General features: G+C 46.6%; 1 pseudogene; it reads right to left on the reverse strand.

Annotated features, from left to right (window-relative positions):
- Positions 1–21,392, reverse strand: part of LOC119430888 (Down syndrome cell adhesion molecule-like protein Dscam2) — a 552,287-nt pseudogene that overhangs the window by 70,031 nt on the left and 460,864 nt on the right.

The following is a 21,392-nucleotide window of genomic DNA, read 5'->3' on the forward strand; positions in this document are numbered from 1 at the left end:
CTTCTATAACCAAGGCGTTGCCTTTTTCTGCCTGCGCGTTGCTGGCATCTAATTGAAGGCAGAGGCCGTTTGGAGGAGATTACGAGAGTCGCCCCCGAGGCAGCCTTAGTTCATGCGTAGCTTTGTATTACTTTGTAGGAAACCAAAGCTAAAATGAAGAGCCCACATCTTCGGAGAAAAGGCGTTGTCCTCAGCTTCGTCCGCATTCATTGAGGCGGTATCGATCGGGTCTTTTTGCAGAAAGAAAGAGAAATAGCGACTCTTAGGCACAAGGGCCCGTATTCACGAAAACATTCTTACACTAAAACGGTTCGTAAGAGCCGGTATCAGCCGATCACGGTTTTGGACATGTTGTAAGCGAAATCAGCCGGACAATGGCTAACTTCTTACAGTCAAAACGCGTTAAGAATACCACCCGAGAATTTCATCTTGTACTGGCGCCTTGTTGCCGCAACTTCTGAGATTGCGTCACGGTGATTAACAAGGGGTGCAAGAGCGTAAACGGTTCCTTTTAAAAGGAGAAAAGCCAAAAGAAAAAAAGGAGGGTGCTCTCTCTCTCTCTCGTTACGAGTAAAAAGAGTCCCTCGCTGCGGAAGGTGCAGAGTGCGTCAGCTAACGACGGATCGGATTCCTCGAGTTGTTCGTACGCTTGATCACCGCAATTAGCCGGCGCCCGTGCTTTGGGATCTATACGGTGTCCAGATATACAAGGTATCGGCCAATCGTGGACTCCCTCTAGGCGCAGGAATTGAAATTTTGAGAGTTCACTTCCTATCGTTTTTGTCCCCATCTTGTAGAGGACCCCTGCAAGATGGGGACGAAAACGACAAGCGACTTTAGTAAGAGAAGTATAATTATTATTACCTCTTGAAGAGTGGGTTGCACACGGTCATAACCGAGAAGCCCGATGACTGAATGCACTTTATTTTGCGGTTGCCGGCTTCCGTCACGTTAAGTAACGACAGCCTCAGCAAGCAGATTAATCCATTCTCAGTCTTGCAGCGCTATCACATGCAGGTACGACTGAGGGGGACTGCACGTGGGATGATCTGCCATATGTCTACGTATTACTGCAGTATTTTCAGAGCCGAGGTGTCGGAGTAGCTCAACAGGCGATAAAGATAACTCCGATTGCAGGCAGCCCCATACTTCCTTGACTGATTGAAATGCTAAAAATAGTGTCGAAATAGTGTTGTCAGGATACTTTCAGGCTGGGAAAATACGATCAGTGGTGTAATATATATTCTATTCAATTCTGGAGGAATGTTTCAGCACGACGGTGCCGTCAGTGCTTTCCGGGTGAGAAGACGCTTGTAGCTGCGTTCGTTGTTAGACGTCACATTGAATGAATAGAACACCCAAACCTGATTATGCGCAGCTCGTTACATTTCCTGAAAAATGTGCTGCAGTTTCGACCTCCACCTGGGAACTGCTGACAGGCAGCTCTCCATGTGCAGCCTGTGGAGTTGCTTTCACAAAAGCCTACTCAGACTTCAAAGGAATGGCTGTTAGTGCTGCCAGAGATGTTTGCGGCTGCAGAGAGACTACAAACCATCTTGTTTACCACTGTTCCGTTGCGTACATATACACAAATTTCTATTGCAATGAGATAATTAAGCGACCGGTCACTGTCCGTCAAGGCAATGCTAGCTGGAACACCGACTTGGCCATTAATTAGCTCACGAGGAATAAAAGCACTCCTACATCTACCCTTTGCGGAGAATGAATGACCTGTGTGAACATCTGTAACCGTGCAACATTGTTCCTTGCGCCAATGCCTGCGCCCAACGTCCGTTTTCGAACTTCCTTGTTTCCCTGTGCAGGGCAGCCAGCGAGACGCTTTTCTGCCTTAATATCCCCACCTCTATATTTCCTCTGTTTTCATGAAGTCCCACAGTTGAGCGTGGTATACACGCAGGGCTGCATACGGAATAACTTCATGTCCTGTTGCAGGGCATCGCGTATGGCGCTCCACATTTGCCTGCCGAGTACGCGCTGCATGCCGTCAGTAACACCAACTACGATGACGACAGAAAGGAGGCATCATTGATCTTGATGTTGTCGGTTGGCCATGTGTCAATTGCATAGTTGGACAGCGTCGTCTTGGACATTTGGGTGCACATGAATGCGAAGTGGTATGCATTTACGCAGCGCAGTACGATATTCCGCTGTTTTTCGGTGGTACACTCCCCACAGACAGCGTAAACAGCAGCGGCAATGCTCGCGTGCACGCTAAACTGAGCTTCTCGCTGCAGACAAGGACAATTGCGTGTGAATACCTTCCGTGGCGCATCGCACTTACTGACATGGTTAGAGGTGCTGCGCTGACGAAGTGTGGAGCAAAATACGAAGGGCCGGCAATATTAACGCCAGCAGACAGACGCATGATGCTAACTCGAGAGCTAAACAGGTAGAGCACGCTATGACGTCATAACTCTTCGGATGCCATACACAGCGTAAGTTAGTAGGCTTTGTGTATTCGTAAGTGAAAGTGTGGCGATGCGGTAGAGAGTGAGTAAACCGTGCCAGTTGATTCCTGCTGAGGAAAGACTGCGATGGCAATAAGGCCAAAGAAGCGTGCGGATGTTTTAGTCAATTGTTTTGTTTTTGGGATTAACTTTTGTTCCGAGGTTTTAGCCTGGCGAACCTTCGTTAAGGCAGCTTTCCTGGAAGAATGTTTCAGAGAAGTGCCGGGCTCGTTTGAACAAAGGCAAACTTGGCGCCAGCAGCTTACTTAGAGAACTGTGGCAGAGCATCATCACTGATGTAGAGACTTGAATGAACCGCTTCGTCAATAGCACAGATATCTGTGTTCAAAAGAAAGGCTACGGCGATACCAGAACGAATGAATGCGAAAGTAGGTCTCCCTGATATTGACTGTCACGAGTGTAAATGAAATCGGGAGTTTGGCGCGATCACTGCCGTCGTAAGGAGCATTCAGTTGTGACAGATGAGTCAGGTTTATCACTGTGGCACGGAGGACTACGCGGGTGATGCGTCAGCGTCCATGGCTTCTATTTCGCAGTCGCCAACTGAACTGCGGAATCTCGACGCGACGGAGAAGAATTCGTTAGATTCGAAATTTACGTGTTCTAAATGCCACTTACCGCTTAATACGTTACTAGGAAGTAGTGTCTTGGTACGTCTTGGTGCTTTTGGTATGTCCTCGTATAACAGAACTGTGTCCCTGAAATAATAGCTGAGGTGGCACGAGGAGCACATGCGACCACTCTACATGGGTGAAACCTTAACAGCAACTAGTTAAATATAATATTGTACTAATAATGAATGGTTTCGTGAGCACGCGCTCGCACATTTTCCCCTGCCAACGGGTAACATATTAGCGACAGGCTGGAAGAGCGCGGTGTTTTGAGAGTACTTACCAACGGCATACTTCCATCGCACAACGGGATGCGGCTCGCCCTCGGCTTGGCAGTCGAATGTCACAGAGGAGCCCACAACGGTCGACATGTCCGTTGGCCGTATCGTCCAGCGTGGAAGCGCTGCAAGTGCGGGACAACGATTTCATCTAAGCATGCGATACAACATGATGACTGGGGCTATGTAGTTAAATGTCACACGCACGCACGCACGCACGCACGCACGCACGCACGCACGCACGCACGCACGCACGCACGCACGCACGCACGCACGCACGCACGCACGCACGCACGCACGCGCGCACACACACACACACACACACGCAAAACATGGGGGACCGCTGCTAGGTTTTACAAATTCAGAACAAGAGGGGTTAAAAGTCAGCTGTTAAATTAAGAAGTGAAACAGTGAAATTCGGACACAGCATTAAATGAAAAGAATATCACGCATGGTAACGAAACGGTAGCGTACAATGGAGAACCATGAAGGAAAGCAAAATCATAGTAAAGCGTGATCGGCTGGGACTACTGAAATATGATCATTGCCAATCAACAAATATTTAAGTGCACGTACACGTGGGTATTGCACTTAGTTCTCAGCTTACTAGCCCTCATTACGGTACTTAACAGAGATGTGATCGCAGAGTAAGTATATTCAAGAAATACAGGCTCGGTTTTTAATCAGTGCTCGTATTCACAAAGCTTTCATAAGTGCCATTGGCGAATAGTCATCGCCGAGGTGGTCGTCTGGTGCTCACTTATCGCGATTCCAAGAGGCAGACGCAAGAACGCAGAAAGATGAGGAAATGCTCTTACGCAAAAGAAGTTGAGCGAATACGGGCCTAAGTATACAGTAAGTTAGAAATGGAACAACAGCGGAAGCAGAAAAATATCATTCCTTTGGTTCATCGTGTATGCCGCGTTTCCCTAAATTTCACTATTCGAAAAATCACGCCGCGTACGCTATAGAGATGCCAGTCGGGGTTGGAGGCGCTTTTACCAGGGCTGGAAATGATACTTGGACACGAAAAAGAGAAGAATAAATGCGAAGAAAAAGACCTGGCAAAATAACAGTTGTCGAAGTCTAGAAAGGGAAAGGGGACGCGAGCAGGCGCATTCCTCGCCACTTTTTTTTTTTTTTTTTTTGCTGCTGTTGTTTCTCGTCAGCGTTCTATATGCACAGGGCAAAGTAAAAGAATGTCCACACACTTCGGGCGGCACTCTGAGATGAAACTTGAGCGTGCGCAGTGTTTGCGCAAGCGGGCAGCTCTCTCGCTCGCTCCGAGCCTCGCTCGCTCTGACGAGGATGACGGAGGAGCATCACTCCGGAACTGACTGTCGACGCGACAACGGCGAGCGGCTGTAGGGGCCGAACGGCTTCGCGCTGTGGTGCGCAAACTTTGGAACGGTACAGGAGGAGAAGTGAAAAGACGAGGCGCAGGGTGGGCCTGTAAGAACAGAGCTGGTGCTGCGACGCAATGAATGTTTGATGTCGTAGCGTGCGGCTCCTTGCGTGCTACCCCCCCCCCCCCCCCCCCTTTTTTTTTTTTGCCGTTTCTTACCCGCGCGTGCGTGTGCCCTCATTTCGTTCGCAGCGACGCAAGTTGTTTCTTTCGTGACTAGGCATTGCGTTAGGCAGCTTCCAGCCTAACAACAAAAGCAAAAGCGGCACGGTGTATGCGAGTTCTTTGTCATTTCGCGTTGTCCTCAATATGAATTTCGCGCAATGTGCACAAGAGTTAACAAAATCTTGAAAAGAAGATTAAGAAAAGAAAACAAAAGCGGAGAAAAAGAAAATACACCTTTTCTACTTATGTATGGCCCTAGGTGACTCTAACAATGTGTAGCAAACTATCCAGGACGTTTCTTCCTATAGAAGAGACGTCTTTCACACCATATGTGCGAGTGACATATCACCAGATTTTATTGTGATTAACTTTTATTTTTTTTTATTTTCTTCCACTCCTGCTCACCGATTCTTTTCGAAATCAGAGGGGCGGGGGCGTCATGCTGGCTCAAGGCAGCAACATGCAGGCGGGTCATTCGTATGATTGCGCGGTGGTTCTTTTTTATGGGTTGTAATTTACAACTCTGTAAGGGCAGAATTATTTATCTAATATTTGCGATTGGTTATACCGAAACATTTACGCTTCTAGCACTTATGCATTTGAGTTTATTATAACCACAAAATCGCTAATCCTTAGTTTACTACTATTATTTTTTTTTTGCTAATATTTGCGTGCGTATATTTTTGCACAACATGAAGACTGGCATTTCGTTGGTATACACACGATGCATGGTATACTACCCTAGTCTGACCTATCCTAATCGACTGACATGGAAACGAACAAGCGGAGGGAGAGAGCTACTGTTTTGAGCAGCGCATTAAGTTCGGTACAGAGAGCATGCGGCACAAAGCGCAAAATCACGACGTGTTGGGAGATGCTGAAACTTCCAACAGCGGAGTTCGCTTACCCCTGACGAACATGTGCGCCGTGTGGTTTGTGGAGGCAGCAGCGTTCGCCGCCGTGCAGGTGTAGTCGCCCGAGTGGTGGCGCGCCACCTTGTCGATGATGAGGTTGGAGACGAAGTCGCTGATGGGCACCACCTGCACGTCGGGCCCTAGGTCGGTCCGTCCGTCCTTGAGCCAGCCCATGGTGACCGGTGGGTCGCCGTCCAGCAGAGTGCACGTAGCCGAGCTGCGCATCCCCTCCTGCAGCCGCTCGGGGAACGAGAACGGGCTGATCACCGGAGCAGCTGCGTGCGCGCAGTACGACAGAAGAAGTGTCAGCACTGGCAGTCCAGCCTTGACGCAGAAGGCACAACTTAATCGTCAAAAACCGCTTTAGTGTTAGCGGTGAAGGATTTAGTGTGCAGCCGTTATGCGCAGCCCTACGAGATCTGTCGCCGAGCATTATTTTGATTGAGAGTTAATGGCAACATATATGACTGAGTTATTGCAGCGTAAAACAACGTGTTGCCAATCCAAGTTTTGCTGTAAGCTGCTTAGTCATGGTGATAAGTTCTCTGGAGATTGCATTTGGTAATGTTTTTCTAGGTTGCTAACTTTCATAAGCCTGCCTCGCTGCTTTTATTTGCGCAGAACAGCATTGTTTTATCTTTACTGCGGTGAGTCGAAGTAGGGCGTCTGTGAAGTTCAGCAGAACGAAAGTGGCTCGAAACACTGTGTTATCGGAAAGTGGGACTTGCGTGAACCTCCTGAATCAACTTTTCCGACCTATAAGGCCGTATGGAACAATATATGTAGAGCGTCACCTGTCAGGAACGCATTATCATCTCTGAACGTCCGGGAAAAGAAAATGACTTTAGCAATCAACAGGTTTACACTTATGAGCCCGCAGTGACAACACTGTCCCGATCACAATTTTGTGCAAATGCTTCTGGCTTCCCGGTATTCCGGAAATACAAGGTCGTGCAGCTCTACAACTTCTCCAGCAGCGACAAGTGCAAAAACAGCGTAAGACGCCCGCCACAACGTGTTTAAAGTCACAAAGAGGGATGACAAGATGATGCCGAGAATGTTTTAGTTTTGTTCAGCGTTATTTCCTGACGCCGTTCCGAAACACAGCAGCAGAAAAGGTTCGAGCGCACGGCGCCTGTGCTCAGCGTAGCGCTCTTTACAAGAATCTGTACGGCGGTAGCCGTCCCGTCCACCTTCGGCGAGTCGTGCTGCTGGCAAGCAATAGCGTTAACTAAACTCTCCCGTCCTCTCAATTGTCGTCACAGAAATGCCACGAGAAAAGGCTTCAGCAGGCGTGCAGTGTTTGCCATCTGGCCTCTGTATATACTCGTCAGACGCCAAGCATATAGGGTGGGGGGAACAAAAGCGGTGTGCGCAGAATTCCCTCTGACTTTGCCGAGCTTAGAGTAAAACTATTTTATCTATTTGCGTCATTTATTAGTGGCGAGGAGTAAAAAAAGGCAAAAAGAATTCTTGTTAATTTTGAGCTTGTTTGTACGTACCAGTCACCCTCATCAAATTTTTCTGCCCATGTTATTCAGACCGGCGCAGCGTTGCTCTCTACTGCTCTATATGGTATCAACTGCAGACAGACAATTATAGTCGCTTCCTCTACTAAGCAGACAAACTTAGATAACTGCGACTTAAACGACTGCAATTATGTCAGGATCAGAGCTTACGCTTTGCCATGCTGTATTACCGCAGCAACACGCCAAAATACATGTATATAATAAAGTTGATTAATTTACATGCCGAATTCACTACAATCAAGAACATAAAAATTTTTGAGTATTTTTGTGGGATGCCACTTATCGACGGGAAACATTTGCGTCATCAGCGCCAGTTTCAGTGCGATTGCGCATCAGTGAATAGGGTCGTCGGTACGAGCACTATAAACCAGCGCAATCGCAGAAATCAGGGTGAACGTCAATCTCTGTCCGTGCATTTAGAAACAAGAGCGAACAAGCAAAGCAGGTTCAACGTGCTTTGATCATCTAACTTTCCGAACTTGTATAAATTGTACTTTTCTGACACAAAAACTTGTCCTTACTTACATACATTTTTTTCCCGAGGAAGAGCATGCACTCAACATAAATGTAAGGTTGTTTGCCTATATATTGTTTGCGTTTTGTGATTGCCCGGTGACGTGTCCTCTGTTGACAAAATTGAAGTAGCTTCTCATGTTTCGCCCGATATCAGTATTTTCCGTTCACCCCGCAGCAGCGTCCGTGTGATACAACAAAAAGACTAAAATGATTGAATATTCGCGTTTTCGGCAAATTCAAATATTCGAATGGCATATGTTAGGAGTGGAATGTTTGGCTCGTAGCCTGCACGAAAAAGACAATGGAAATATATCAATACATGCGTTGCCGTATCTCATGGGTTCTGCCGAAGTATGTGCGCGAGATGGGCCTCCATAACGTGGGTAGGCTCAAAATTACGCAGTGAAAGGCCGGCCTTCACCGTAGTTATAAGACCACGATGAGTTAGAAATTTAATATTTTCCCGCTTGAGCGGTGATACATTATTCAAGCTGACCTTACGATAGAAAATTATAATGACTGAAGCGACAATCCCTGACATAGTATGAGCAATTCAGTTTACAGAAAGCCTAAATACAATTTTTGTTTCCCTTCTGAAAGCTACGGAATACATATCAGACAGCCTGTGGACTTGCACTACTTGGCGGCTAACGTCAATATAATTCCTGCCAACAATCTCATCTAATTCTGTGAAATATAATAGATTGAAGCAAACAGTATTGTTATGAGCATTTGTCTATAGACAGTATACGGACTTTAATATAACGACAAGCCAATAAGAATGCAACGCGCTCAGCAAGAAGACACTCAGCGGCCTGTGGAAATAATTTTTTGTAATAGATTCTTTTCTTCTTCCAGCGTCTGCGACCGTACCTCGATGCATCGGGCGGCAACGCCCAGAATGATACCGACCTCAATCAGTCCCTATACGTACTGTCACCTCCACTCCTCTACCTCCTCTCCAATCCCCTCCCCCTCCCCCTCCCCCTCGTCCCTAACACACACAAGCACGAAATACGTGGATCACAGTATTCATGAGAAACTTGAAATTTGTTGAATGCAAATTAAGGACTGCAATGTACAACTGATCTGCGTAGTCGGCACTTTTTTGTGCAGCTACTGCTGTTTGCATCTACGTTCCAGGAGAATCGAGTTTTCCCTCAACTCCTGTGGTGCACAGACATTTTAGATTTATGCCGAGGATAGCGAATACTAGTTACCACTGCATTTTTTTTCTGAAGCTGCCCCGAAAATCGTCGTTTTTGCGACTGTTGTATAAGAGACTTTTCTCACGTAGCAGTACTACTCCACTCTGATAGAACCACAACTACGGCATGAGAGCAAGATTATCAATTGACTCCGTTGCTTCGAGTTGCCTTGTAGTAGCGAGGTTCCAGAGGCGAGGCCCAATCAGAAAAAGAATCTCCGAGGACATTTTTGCGGCACACCATGGAGGAGGACAGTGCTGTGCAAGGCGCGTGTGATACGCAGCGCACGCTGAAACGTTCTGCATTTTGTGACCTCGCCTTCTTACTACCTACCACAGTAAGCTAGGAAGCAGTGACTGTTACTTTTAATGCAGTAGCATTTTTGCTGTGCTTCCCCACAAATTCCCTGTCAATTGCTGCAACGAAACTCTTGCCATCTGTAGCGCACAGTTGCATCCCACAATTAGGTTCCAAGGGGGCTTATCGAGGCTGTTAATCATCCGCAGGTTGCTTGAAAAATTACCGTAGGACGGCCTAAAAAGTGGTCATCATGCGTGTGTACACCACGGAGCCGAATAAGGAAGGAAAGGTGACTTTGTGCACACAGAAAAAAAAAAAGACCTCTTGAGTGTAGAAGGAAGATGCCACATAATTGGAAACACTACTACGTCAAAATACTTAGGGTATGTTTCTTTAGCAGTGCTAAAATATCAACTGTGCGTTGTCTCCGCACACACCCATTAAATAAATGAACAAATTCGGCCCTTGCGGGAAAATAGCTACTTATTTATGCGAAACACACAGCTGGTCACCGGACTCATCGGTTTCTCACAGAGCACACTGATAGTTTCGCGACTACTGTGTTGTGTTGCTTGTTGCGTCCGTGCCGTTCGCAGTGCATTCCACGAAGACTGTTTCTGAATGGTTCATTGTTATGTTGTTAATAGCATACACGTGATGTTTGATGAAGACAGGAGCATCCTCAAGCAGTGGAGTAAACTCGCGCGTACTATACTGTGGAATCACCTGTATGCAATATGAGAGCCGAAAACTTTTGGTGATTCTGTAATCTGTGGATAACACAGCCCAGCAAGACATCTGTTACCTGTTTCTTAGCATAGCGAGGGCGTCGACTCCGGCAAGTTTGATACCTTCATCTGGCATACGTGACCTGCCGGCTCCCAAAAAAAGTTCACGTGATACGTGACACCATCAGTAAAAAAAATGTACCAAATCCACCCATGAATGGCGGTGGCTAACGCTTTCTGGGTTAGATCTTGTACACATATATAACTAAATAAATACCCAAGAATGTGGACGTGGGAACAGCCGCCGCCGTAGCACAATTGGTAGTGCAACGCACGCCTAATGCGCAGGTTGCGCGTTCAGCTCCCACCGGCGACCAGTTTTTCCCCTTCCACTTTCATTGCCTATTAGTTTATCATTTCTTAAATTAAAACTACACATAACTTCCCCTTGGCTTCATTATCTGTTGTCTTCATGCGGTTCTGATTAACAAAAAGCCAGGTGACTCTATTACTCTTCTAGTTGCTTAACAAGTATTTTTTCAAAGTTATCTGTTATCTAAGACGGCATCCCGTGAGACCATTTAAACCACGCGTGCATGAGCCCATTTCCAGTGCTACGCATAAAGAGGGTAACAGTTTTGTTCCGGCATGGCATGAAACGTTTATAAACTTGTTTTGTAACTCTCGCAAGGCCGATTCTTGAAGAAACCTTTTTTCCTTCTTTTCCTTTTTTTTTGCCAATTGTGGCATCCTGACAAAAGGTGGTAGGTACTCTTGTCTCTTACATCAATTTCCAATCCAAATTTCTATTCGTACGTCAGCCTTTTCTCTACGGAGTTGATGTTCGCCTTGAATGCCACCCATTTCGCTCCGTCAGCCATTTACTTTCCTCCTCAGCTTGGCTTTGACGCCTTCCACAATAATTCTCATGCTAAGCGCGTTTCTTCTCGAAACTAATGTCAATTTCTTTCTTGCCGACTTAGATATGTCTCTACCCCACAGGCAGACAAACCAGCTGTCTTTCTTTCTTGACACATTGCTGAAAAAAAAAACACAAATTTTACCATTCCTCATGAAATACCGTAATGGTGTATTGTTTGAGAATCAATCAATCAATCAATAATTTATTTAACGTGCCCAGGAACAACATGAGGTCTGAGTGCTAATAATAATAATAATAATAATAATAATAATAATAATAATAATAATAATAATAATAATAATAATAATAATAATAATAATAATAATAATAATAATAATAATAATAACATAGAATGTTAATAGTTCTGTATGAATACATTCAGTGCCGTTTTCTTCTGCTTCTAACATTAAATGAATTTCCAAATTTTATAGTTTGACGGGCGTGAAGGGGCAAGGCGCATGACAACTCTGAGCAGCCTTAGGGCGAAAATTATTTTACGAAATAGGGAAGTGGCTGCGGAAGATATAGTGTAATCTATGCAGTCAACTCCAGTATGATTGAAAAACTCGAAACGAGGGCTAATGTACCCCGTTACCGTCTCCCCCACTCCTTTTTTTGACTAGGACGCCGCTTTCGGACTACTTGCGCGGTCACCTAATATAGATGTTTGTGTTCTACGCAGGGCTTGCCGCGGTGCCGAACATTTGAGAACCGGTGGGCCTCCCTCTCCCGACCGGGCGCTCCTCAGCAGCCGTCCGCTGAGTAGCCTCCGCGCTGTACGCACGCGCGCGCGCGCGCGATCTCCATATCGACCCAAGCCGCCAAGCCGGGCGTGTAGCGGCTGCTGCTGAGAATCCACAACACACGTGAAGAAAACGAAGCGGCACACGGGGCTTCAATTCGATCTCCCGATAATCGGGAGACCTCTCATAAATTATGCACGACCGCCGTCGCCGCCGCCGCCGACGACGACCAAGCAGTGGAACCTCATGCAGCCCTGCTCCCATCTCCTCCACCCCTGCCGGCGCAAAAGATTGGCAGCGCCGCGCGTCGGACAACCAACACCTCGACGATTCCATTTCGATATGAGATCCTCTTCGCGGGCCGCGCAGTCCCGCCCGCATGGCCGGCGCCAGCACTATACCATTCGACTCTCCAACTTTTTTCTTTTTATCCCCTCTCTCGGGCCACCGGTCCGTGGGTCTAGCCTGGCCGCGCCGTTCTCGTGGCCCTGCTGTCACCGGCGGATGCTATTTGACCACGACGTCGCCGTATGCAGAGCAGGGGAGCCGTGCTGCCGGAGCGGCCGTCCAGAAGGTTCGATTGGGCCGGCTCAGCTGTCGTTTTATTCGGCGCTGATTCTGATTCACCCTCCGCGCACGCCCGCGCATACGCACACGACCCTGTTCCCATCTTTATGTCCCTCCTCCTTCTCTTTTTTTTCCGGCCCACGGCACGTCCTGGGAACGAAATACGCCCGGCATATTTCGCATCCGGTCTCCGACTTCTAAGCTGTTTGACCGACAGACGGCAAAATTGCGGCCGCCAGTGCAGCATACGCCACGCGAAAGAGCAATGGCGTGCAGTGGAGGCGTCGGGGGCGCCGCCTATAGGGGAGCTCTGTCCTTCCTCTCTTCGTCCGCAAGGAACAATGAGCGGATAAAGTGCGGAACTTTCTCGAGAGCCCGTTAGAACCGTGTCCCGTTTTTTTTTTTCTTTCCCTTATTTATGGCGCTTCAGAGACATTGGCCTTGTTCCAGTCATATCACCAACTTAGTTTTTAGTGCTATTGTTTATAATGAATCAGCTTTCATTTGGCCGCTTTTACTATTCTCCGAAAGGCAATTTCTAGTTCCAAGGGCATTCTTCTGCGCTGTAATGTTCAGAGCGCGCCTTGTATACTCTATATACATGCCGCATGCGTCTTTTACCGTATTAGTTAGCTCTGTTTTTATTAATGCATAATTCTTCAAATACTATAGGCTAACATAATCACACTCAACATGATTGTTTCGAATGGCTCTTTATGTGAACAATAACATGATATATTGAAGTGCAGTATGCTAAGAGTAATATTTAGCTCGGGAGCTCTTATCTAAATACGTGGAACAGAGAAAACGTTTTTCTCGTCAACAACTGCACGGAATGTAATTAAGTCTGCCGCATTTAAAAGGCACATTTAAGATTAGTCACTCTAAATAGGGGAATTACAATTCTTGCTGTGCATAAAGAAAATGAAAATTGCAAATTTCAAGAAATTCAACTATGAATTTTAGAGCTTTGTAACGATATGTCAATTCTATTAACTGCCCCTAATGGTACATCTAAACCGAACACATTTGATGGATTATAATGCGCTCTGGAATATACCACTAATTTGGGGGTAATGCTTTTGCAGCACAATTATTGTAGCAATTTCACGTAAGCTGTAAATTCACACATAAACTTTCTCCGCTTTAAATGCTCTAAGGCTAACAGATGCACCTTACAGAACTGCGATATATATGTATATTTTTTGATGCAGAGACATTTGTAAACATCGTGCTTCTGTTTTTTGTAACTTACCAATTTCCGACAATTTTCGTAAACTATTTGAGGCCGCAAATCAAAAGCTTGTTTTCTAGAGTCGCTAGAACCTAACGTTCTTCTCTTAAATACGTCAAAATTTATTCAAATTGGTCAAGCGGTTGTCTCATAAAAGCATTTCTTCATTGTACATGTATTTGAATAGGCGCAATTGAAGTTCGCCGAGCTAAAGCTTCCTGTTAAGTAGTAAACGCAGTAAAGATGTATCCGTACCAGAAACAAGCAGCGCCTGCCGTCACGCATGATAACATTTTGCTAATGAAAACTGCTAAAAGTCCTCCTCACTCTCATATTGAGGCGCGTTATGAATTCAAATTTCGTGCACATGAGTGTCGGGTGGAGTTAGGCAACAAAATGCCCACATGCATTAACATCGTAGTACGTAAGGACTCCTACCCCGAAAGGGGAGCTAATGTGGATCCCAGTAACGTCTAGGTGTAGCGCGCAGGTGATGCACATGGATTGCATCTATCGATCTGTGAGGAAAAGCATCGTGATACCGTGTTGAAGAAAATGAAACGAAATAAACGATTCGGGAATTCTTGCAGAGTGTCATGGTTCACTATAATATACAATCTCTGTATTTGCAACATGCTTCTACATGTAAAAATGACTGCTGCAATACAGTATGCGCACATACTATCCTCTCGCACGCACGCACGCACGCACGCACGCACGCACGCACGCACGCACGCACACATACGTACACAGTGCACGCACACACACACACACACACGCGCACGCACACACACACACACACACACACACACACACACACACACACACACACACACACACACACACACACACACCACACACACACACACACACACACACACCACACACACACACACACACACACACACACACACACACACACACACACACACACCACACACACACACACACACACACACACACACACACACACACACACACACACACACACACACACACACACACACACACACACACACACACACACACACACACACACACACACACACACACACACACACACACACACACACACACACACACACACACACACACACACACACACACACACACACCACGCACGCACACAAATGGACTTACGTAAGAGCTGTTCGTAAGAGAGCAGCTAGATGGCAGTTAATCGGGATGTTGGACATATTATTAGCGATGGTAGAAGCGAATGACAAAGACCACTTGCGAACGACAAGGTTTGCGAATTCGGCCTTAGATAGGTAGAAGGAATAATAATACGACGGATGTTTCAGTAGGGGTTTGCTTTTGGAGTATGGTGAAAGTGGGTTTGAATGTTGAATCTGTTTGGCGAAGCTAAGTTTGTTAGCGGGAGGGTCGGCGGTATGTGTCAGGCAGAAGAACGCCAATATCAGGCACAGGTAAAGCACAAGACGCAGCATTTTCCAGGATTAAGCGAGGCCCGAAAGATCGGTCACAGCTCTTGCAAAAATCTTAAAATAGGGAGCCTATGCGGCACCACACGCTGTATAAATGCCTTGATTGAATACTGCATATCAGTAAAACAAGTGAGGTAAAGTGCCACGTTCTTCCGTTGCACGCACCTATTTTCGTGACGAACGCACAAGCGAAAGACAGAACAAAACCACAGCGCTAAGGCCACAACATGGCATCGATCATATAAGGAAACATTGTGGTCTTTGTGTAGTGCTTTTGGCAAACAAGGCATGTCTTCTCTGTTCTCGGCCGATAAGCGTGAACTCAGAGAACCAGGTCATAGACAGTAAGCAACGTATAGCGCCGGCTGAATCATTCATGAGACCTGGCCAGGTGACAGCGCGTCCGGAGTTGTTCGATCTGTGCCTCGCTCGGTGTACGCCGTCCGCGCAACGTCTACGACCACCCCAGATCGGTCTGCTCTGTGGCGGAATAAATGACTGGATGACGTCGCCGTGGCTTCTCCGCCCACGTATTTCTCCAGTCCCCCTTCCCCCCCTCCCCTCTTCTTCCGGCTATAGAAATAAATAATGTTCACTGAGAGGGACGGCGTCATTGCGGGCATCGAATTATAAGCATTTGCCCCTGTCAAAGCTGCGGGCATCTTCTTTCTTCTTTATGAATGTGTAACTTAAAACGTCACCATGTTTACGCATTTTTCTCCGACTTCAGGATGACCCCCGAGCAAGACCGACGAAATCACCACGCCATGACTGAGCAACAGAGGGCGTTAGGCGAGCTCATTCCTTGCAGTTCATTACTGTCTTTTAGAAACCCAGAGTAACACATGTGCAGGTCTGTCATGGAGGGCTTGTGAAGCTGCGGTATGCCAACCCTATGCCATCTCGTATGCAATGTTTCGAAGAATAATGGACGCAAAGGTAAAAAATGAGCTACACGTAAACAACAAAGCTGAGCTAGCATGTGTTTGTGTTCTTTGTAGATTTATAACCATGGCACCGTCCTGGAAGCTGATCACGAAACGAATCCACCTAGCGCGCAAAACATTGTGTGAGCATGGCCCCTTGTTCGTTGCATTGATCGGATTTTGCGGCCGCCATGCAAGTCAGCGGGTGGGCACCGACACTCTAGAAACATTTTCACGTGTGGATCGACAGCCTGTGTGAAGGAACTCTCTAACCTTCTCTCCCCGGCTTATACTTCATACACCCTGGGCGATTTTGTTAAATAACGGGGATAGCCTAATTGACCCCCCCCCCCCCAAAAAAAAAAAAAAAAAAAAAGCATGGCTCATTGGACCCATATCATTGATATTCTCTCGTTTAGCTTGAGAATTGGCGATTCTATGACGGGTAACCTTTAGCTGAGTATTTTCAAAGATCACGTCTATAAGCAACGATATACCATTGATGGCATGCCAACAAAAAGAAGAGCGACATTTCACATGTCGCTTGTTCGGTGTTCAAAGCACAATGTGCCTCTTAGGTGCATGAGTGTGGAAGCGAAAGCGCGCCAAGGCCATTCAAACTAAACGTACCCTAAGATACCATTACACGGAAGCACAGTTTCGCAGGCACCGCGAATGATCTTTTTTTTTTTTTTTGTTTCGTTGCTACTGAAATGCATTCGATTCAGCCGATGAAAGAAGACCAGTAGCGTCATCATTATCAAAGGCATGACGTCCCTCACGCATTTAGTGCGGCCACATTCCCTTTCTCTACATTCGGGTCACCTGCGCTTATGACCACTGAAATTTGAATAAGCGTCACACGTAACGCTCAGGGGCCCACGCGCCGTATCATGGATTCACCCTGTAGTCACCATATTTCTTGTGGTCACGAGAAATATGTCACCACATCAGCAGATAAGCACAAAAATAACCTCGCCACAGACGGGCGATGTAGACCACTTCGATTTCTGGTTCAGCGCGGCGCTATACAGGTCGCTTGACTCATGGGTCACCATAGTTCTATATTATCGACCTCTCTCGCTCTCTCCACGTGCATGGCCAGTTGCCTAACCACCCGTGTACATGTACCGCCAACGTGCGCGATGAGCAAGTCTTTCTGCTTCATACGCGCATAATTTGGCTGAAAAACTGCGCTTCTTGGGCTGTTTATATGGGCGTTTTAACTGGCCTTATAAAGAGCGCAGCGAAGTTTATCTTCAGACACAAATAACCGAACAGTGGGTTAAATTATTAGATGGTAGTATTCCGGTTACAAAAAAAAAAATATGGGGTTTTACATGCCAAAACCACGATCTGATTATGAGGCACGCCGTAGTGAGGGACTCCGGAAATTTGGACCACCTGGGGTTCTTTAACGTGCACCTAAATCTAAGTACACCGGTGTTTTCGCATTTCGCCCCCATCGAAATGCGGCCGCCGTGGCCGGGATTCGATCCCGCGACCTCTTGCTCAGCAGCCCAACACCATAGCCACTGAGCAACCACGGCGGGTATTCCGGTTACAAGGAGATTTTTAAATATGGAAAGGTGATTTTCATCATGACACTTAGTTTCCCGGAAACTTCGCGCAATGATATAATCAGGATTATGTGCGCTGTTTTGAGCATAATGTGCGTTTGTGAAAACTGGCTATACCACATGCTGCAGACTGGACACTCGCTTCAGTCATTCCAGGCTGTGGAGTGAATCAAGACTATCGACTTTCAAGGTGTACATCCTGCGAGGGCAAGGTCCTCTGCAGTGCGCATTGCGCTCGACGAATGAGGCGTAAACAATTTGAAGTCAGAGCATAGTAACGACTGCGTAGCACATCACCTACGAGAAACTCACGTTGGTTTGAGACTAAGCCAAAGTGAGCTTCAAGTGTTTCATGACATACGTAAATACGCTGCCGGCCAACGTGACTGTGAAAGGATAGAAATGAAACAAAGGACAACGCAAGGAGAGATCAGGAAGAAAATGATGAGCATAAAGTTAGCAGATAGAAAGGGAGCAACATAAGAACACACGCGGGCTCATGATATTCAAGCAAAAGTGAAAACCAACAGATACAGTGGAGCAGGGAATTTGAAGAAAAACCGGTGGTCTACTAGAGCGACATAGAACTCCAAGGGAAAAGACGCGTCCCTTAGAAAGATCGAGCACCCTACGAAGTTCAGGGTTTAGCGAAGTCTTATGTGTAGGGTGGGCGTGATTGGGAACGTCAGAGTATCGGGAGAGGTCCTTTTGATGCATTGAGACTTACTATTAATATGATGATTCTGCGCACTGAGTTATCCAGGGACCGAATCCAGCATATCGCGATGCGTTAACCATGTAGCCTTAACACTAAGGTGAACTGGCGTACCTATATCATTACACCGCAGTTTAAGTGAACTTTCTCGTTCCTCCCACCTCCTCTCTGACAAGCGCTATGTTTCCTTTCTTTATCGGCTATCACCAATAACACGGTGTGCCGCCTTTCGATGAAAGTAGAAAGCTAAAATGTTAGTCATGTGACAGAGACATCGCGCGGTACTGCTACTGCCGGACGTAATGAGCCGTGAAGCTGCAGTAACCGCCATTACTGTCGGTCTGCCAAAGTATTGCTTAGATTTACAAAACTTCGGTGTATTGACTGAGATGAATGACAAGTGCCTTTTATGTTGCAGTGCCCAAAAAAAGACAGAAAATGATATATGAATGATAATTTTTATATCTAATAATCCTATATGACATGCGTTCTTTATATAAGATCCGCAAATCTTCACATATAATAATTAGATACATGGGTTCTGAGGCATGTGGTCTTTTTTGATAGGGTAAGTTGTACTTATGGATGGCGCTTAGAAGCTTTGAACCGAATCGCCCAGTGCTTGGCATTCCTCGCGCCTTTGGTATGATCAGACTGGCGTGCGATCGCTCGGTAATAGCAAGTTCAGTCTTTTGCAGGCATGACTTTTCTTGCGAATTGACAAGTCAATGCCATGTAATAATTGCATTTCGTTTTGTCACTTTTGTGCTTTGATGAATTCTCACCGGGCTCAGGCTATACCATCTTTCTATAAATCTTCAAAACTCGGCGCGCACCTATAATGTTCCTCATTGTGCGGATCTGATCTCTTTATTCTTCTTTAACTCCATTCTCTGAACAAAGGCTCATCGAAAAGCCGTAGGCCAGAAAATACGCGCCGCTTGACTACTTTGCATAACAAAGATTTCTTTCTCAAATGAGGTCGAGAGACCAAAACGTAGTAGATGAAGACGACGTTTGCACTCTGAAAGCTTTCCCGTGTCGGCTCATTTATGCATTTCATACGCGGGCACGAAGATCAGACCCCGACTTGCAAATCAGATTCATGAACTCTTCACAAAGTGCGCTGACAGCCCCATGATTAAATAACAGCAGCTGATAGCGTCGAGGGGGAAACGGTTAATTTCAGCGAAATCAACAAATTCAAACTTGAAAAAAAAAAAACATCACATTATTGACTCACTTTCTGCGTTGCTTGAATGGATAGTGACCCGTAATGCACTATACACAAATGAGAGAGGAAGCCACTTTAATGAAGTCACAAAGACTAAAAGAGAAAGTCCGCGGCCACTACAGCGAATTATTTTAACTGCCACATGACGTGGTACTACTCGGTTTCAATGTCCTGTAGCAAACTGCGAATGTTTCTACACTCACGCGTTTCTTTGGGGTTAAGTTAGCTGTGCGAGAGAAATTTTGTACAAGCTATTTCTGGCACTGTGCCGCGCGATCTGCCTATTTACCGTTTTTGTATTCTACGATATCCCTGATACACTGAACAAGCTTCACGTAAAGGACTTAACTAAAACGACAAGTCAAGTAGTTTAACTCGAAAATTAACAAACTTAGTAGGAAACGCATAGAAGAATAAATATAAAGTTTGCGAATAAATTGCGGCTTATGAACTTTGGCTCAATGTTATAGTGAAAGATAAAACCATCAAGAAGCAGGCTTGCTTAACTCTGCTCATTAATCGTGATGCAGCGAAGAACTGCGAAGGAGCTACTTCGTATATCGTTAGCGAATGCTTCCAAAAAATCTTTATGCGCCCGACGCTCTTCCACAACGTCCAAAGTTATATATAGAATTCCCCAGTTATCGAGCATGTTGGAGCCAAAGTACACCTGATGCAGAGGTAATTACCTGACTTCGACTTTAAGCCCAAAGCCACCAGTTAACTCACTACGCAAAACCAACACGGCAAATTCGAAAAGAAGACGATACAGCTCTGCTACGACGCTGAGCAGAATGCAGATTTGTTCTGCAAGGTACCGTGTATATCTATGCGGCCCATTATTCGCGCTCCGCCGCTCTCTAAATGAAGAAGCTGACAAACAAAAGCTCGTGCGAAGGAGTGGGTGGAGTTCTATTTCAAACAATATTCGGCGTCAGACAGATGTCAAACCATCCAGCCGTGAAACACCTCGCCTCGTGAAACAACGAGTCTGAGCGAATTGCGCGACCATGTCAGACGAGAGAAAGGAGGTAGCTGAAGTGTGGGCCTTGCTATGGCAACGCGCGTCGTGGGAAAAAGCGGGCACGATGAGAGCGCACGGCGCTAAGTGCGCAGAACGTGAAAGCTCCTCCTTCGAGCTGCAGATACGGAGATCCAGGCAAATTCATCATGCACACTTGTCGAGGCTATCGTCACAAGACGTCCCTGCGGGGTGGAGGACAAAGAAATGGTTACGTAAAGAGCACGCAGCTATGGTGTGTTTCTTTTGTTTGTTTAAATTCTTCCTTTTCGCGTAGCGCGGCTGCTTTGGCGCCGCTGCACGCAGTGTTTCTGAGAAAGGGCCACTCATACCTTGCCGAAAAGTTACTTCAAAAGGGATTTGACTCTGTGAGCAAAATAAAGGAGGCGGGCTCGCGCTGTCGCGCAAACAAAGGCTGCCTCGAAAGTGCCGCGAGCCAAGCACCTGACAGAGACAGTCGTCACCGCTGGGAATCCGTATACAGGGCGCAGCGATCGTTTCGCGCTAGACTGCCGGCTCCACTGCGGAATAGTTAAACCAGTGAACAAAAAGAGACCGAGAAAGGGCAAAAAACACGGGCGAGAAGTCAAAAGCTGAGACGAAACTACTTGTGTTCCTGTTTTTCCTGCGGTGGCGGAAGCGCGTTTTGTGTCGCCTCGGGACATTCCGCGGTCCGGGAATCGCGGGCGCGCCTGGATTGTTCTCTCCTTACTCGTCGTTGTCTCGCGCTAGCGCGCACGGCGCGCATATTCTACACTGGCGCCAGAAGCAGTTGTCGCGTCGCTGAAACGCATTGTCTCGCCGCTCTCGCGCACAAAAATGCAGCGCTGTTAGAATGGTGGCGCCGATCAGAGCGCTT

The sequence above is a fragment of the Dermacentor silvarum genome, chromosome 1, assembly GCF_013339745.2.
Source record: "Dermacentor silvarum isolate Dsil-2018 chromosome 1, BIME_Dsil_1.4, whole genome shotgun sequence".
In the NCBI taxonomy this organism is placed as follows: Eukaryota; Metazoa; Arthropoda; class Arachnida; order Ixodida; family Ixodidae; genus Dermacentor; species Dermacentor silvarum.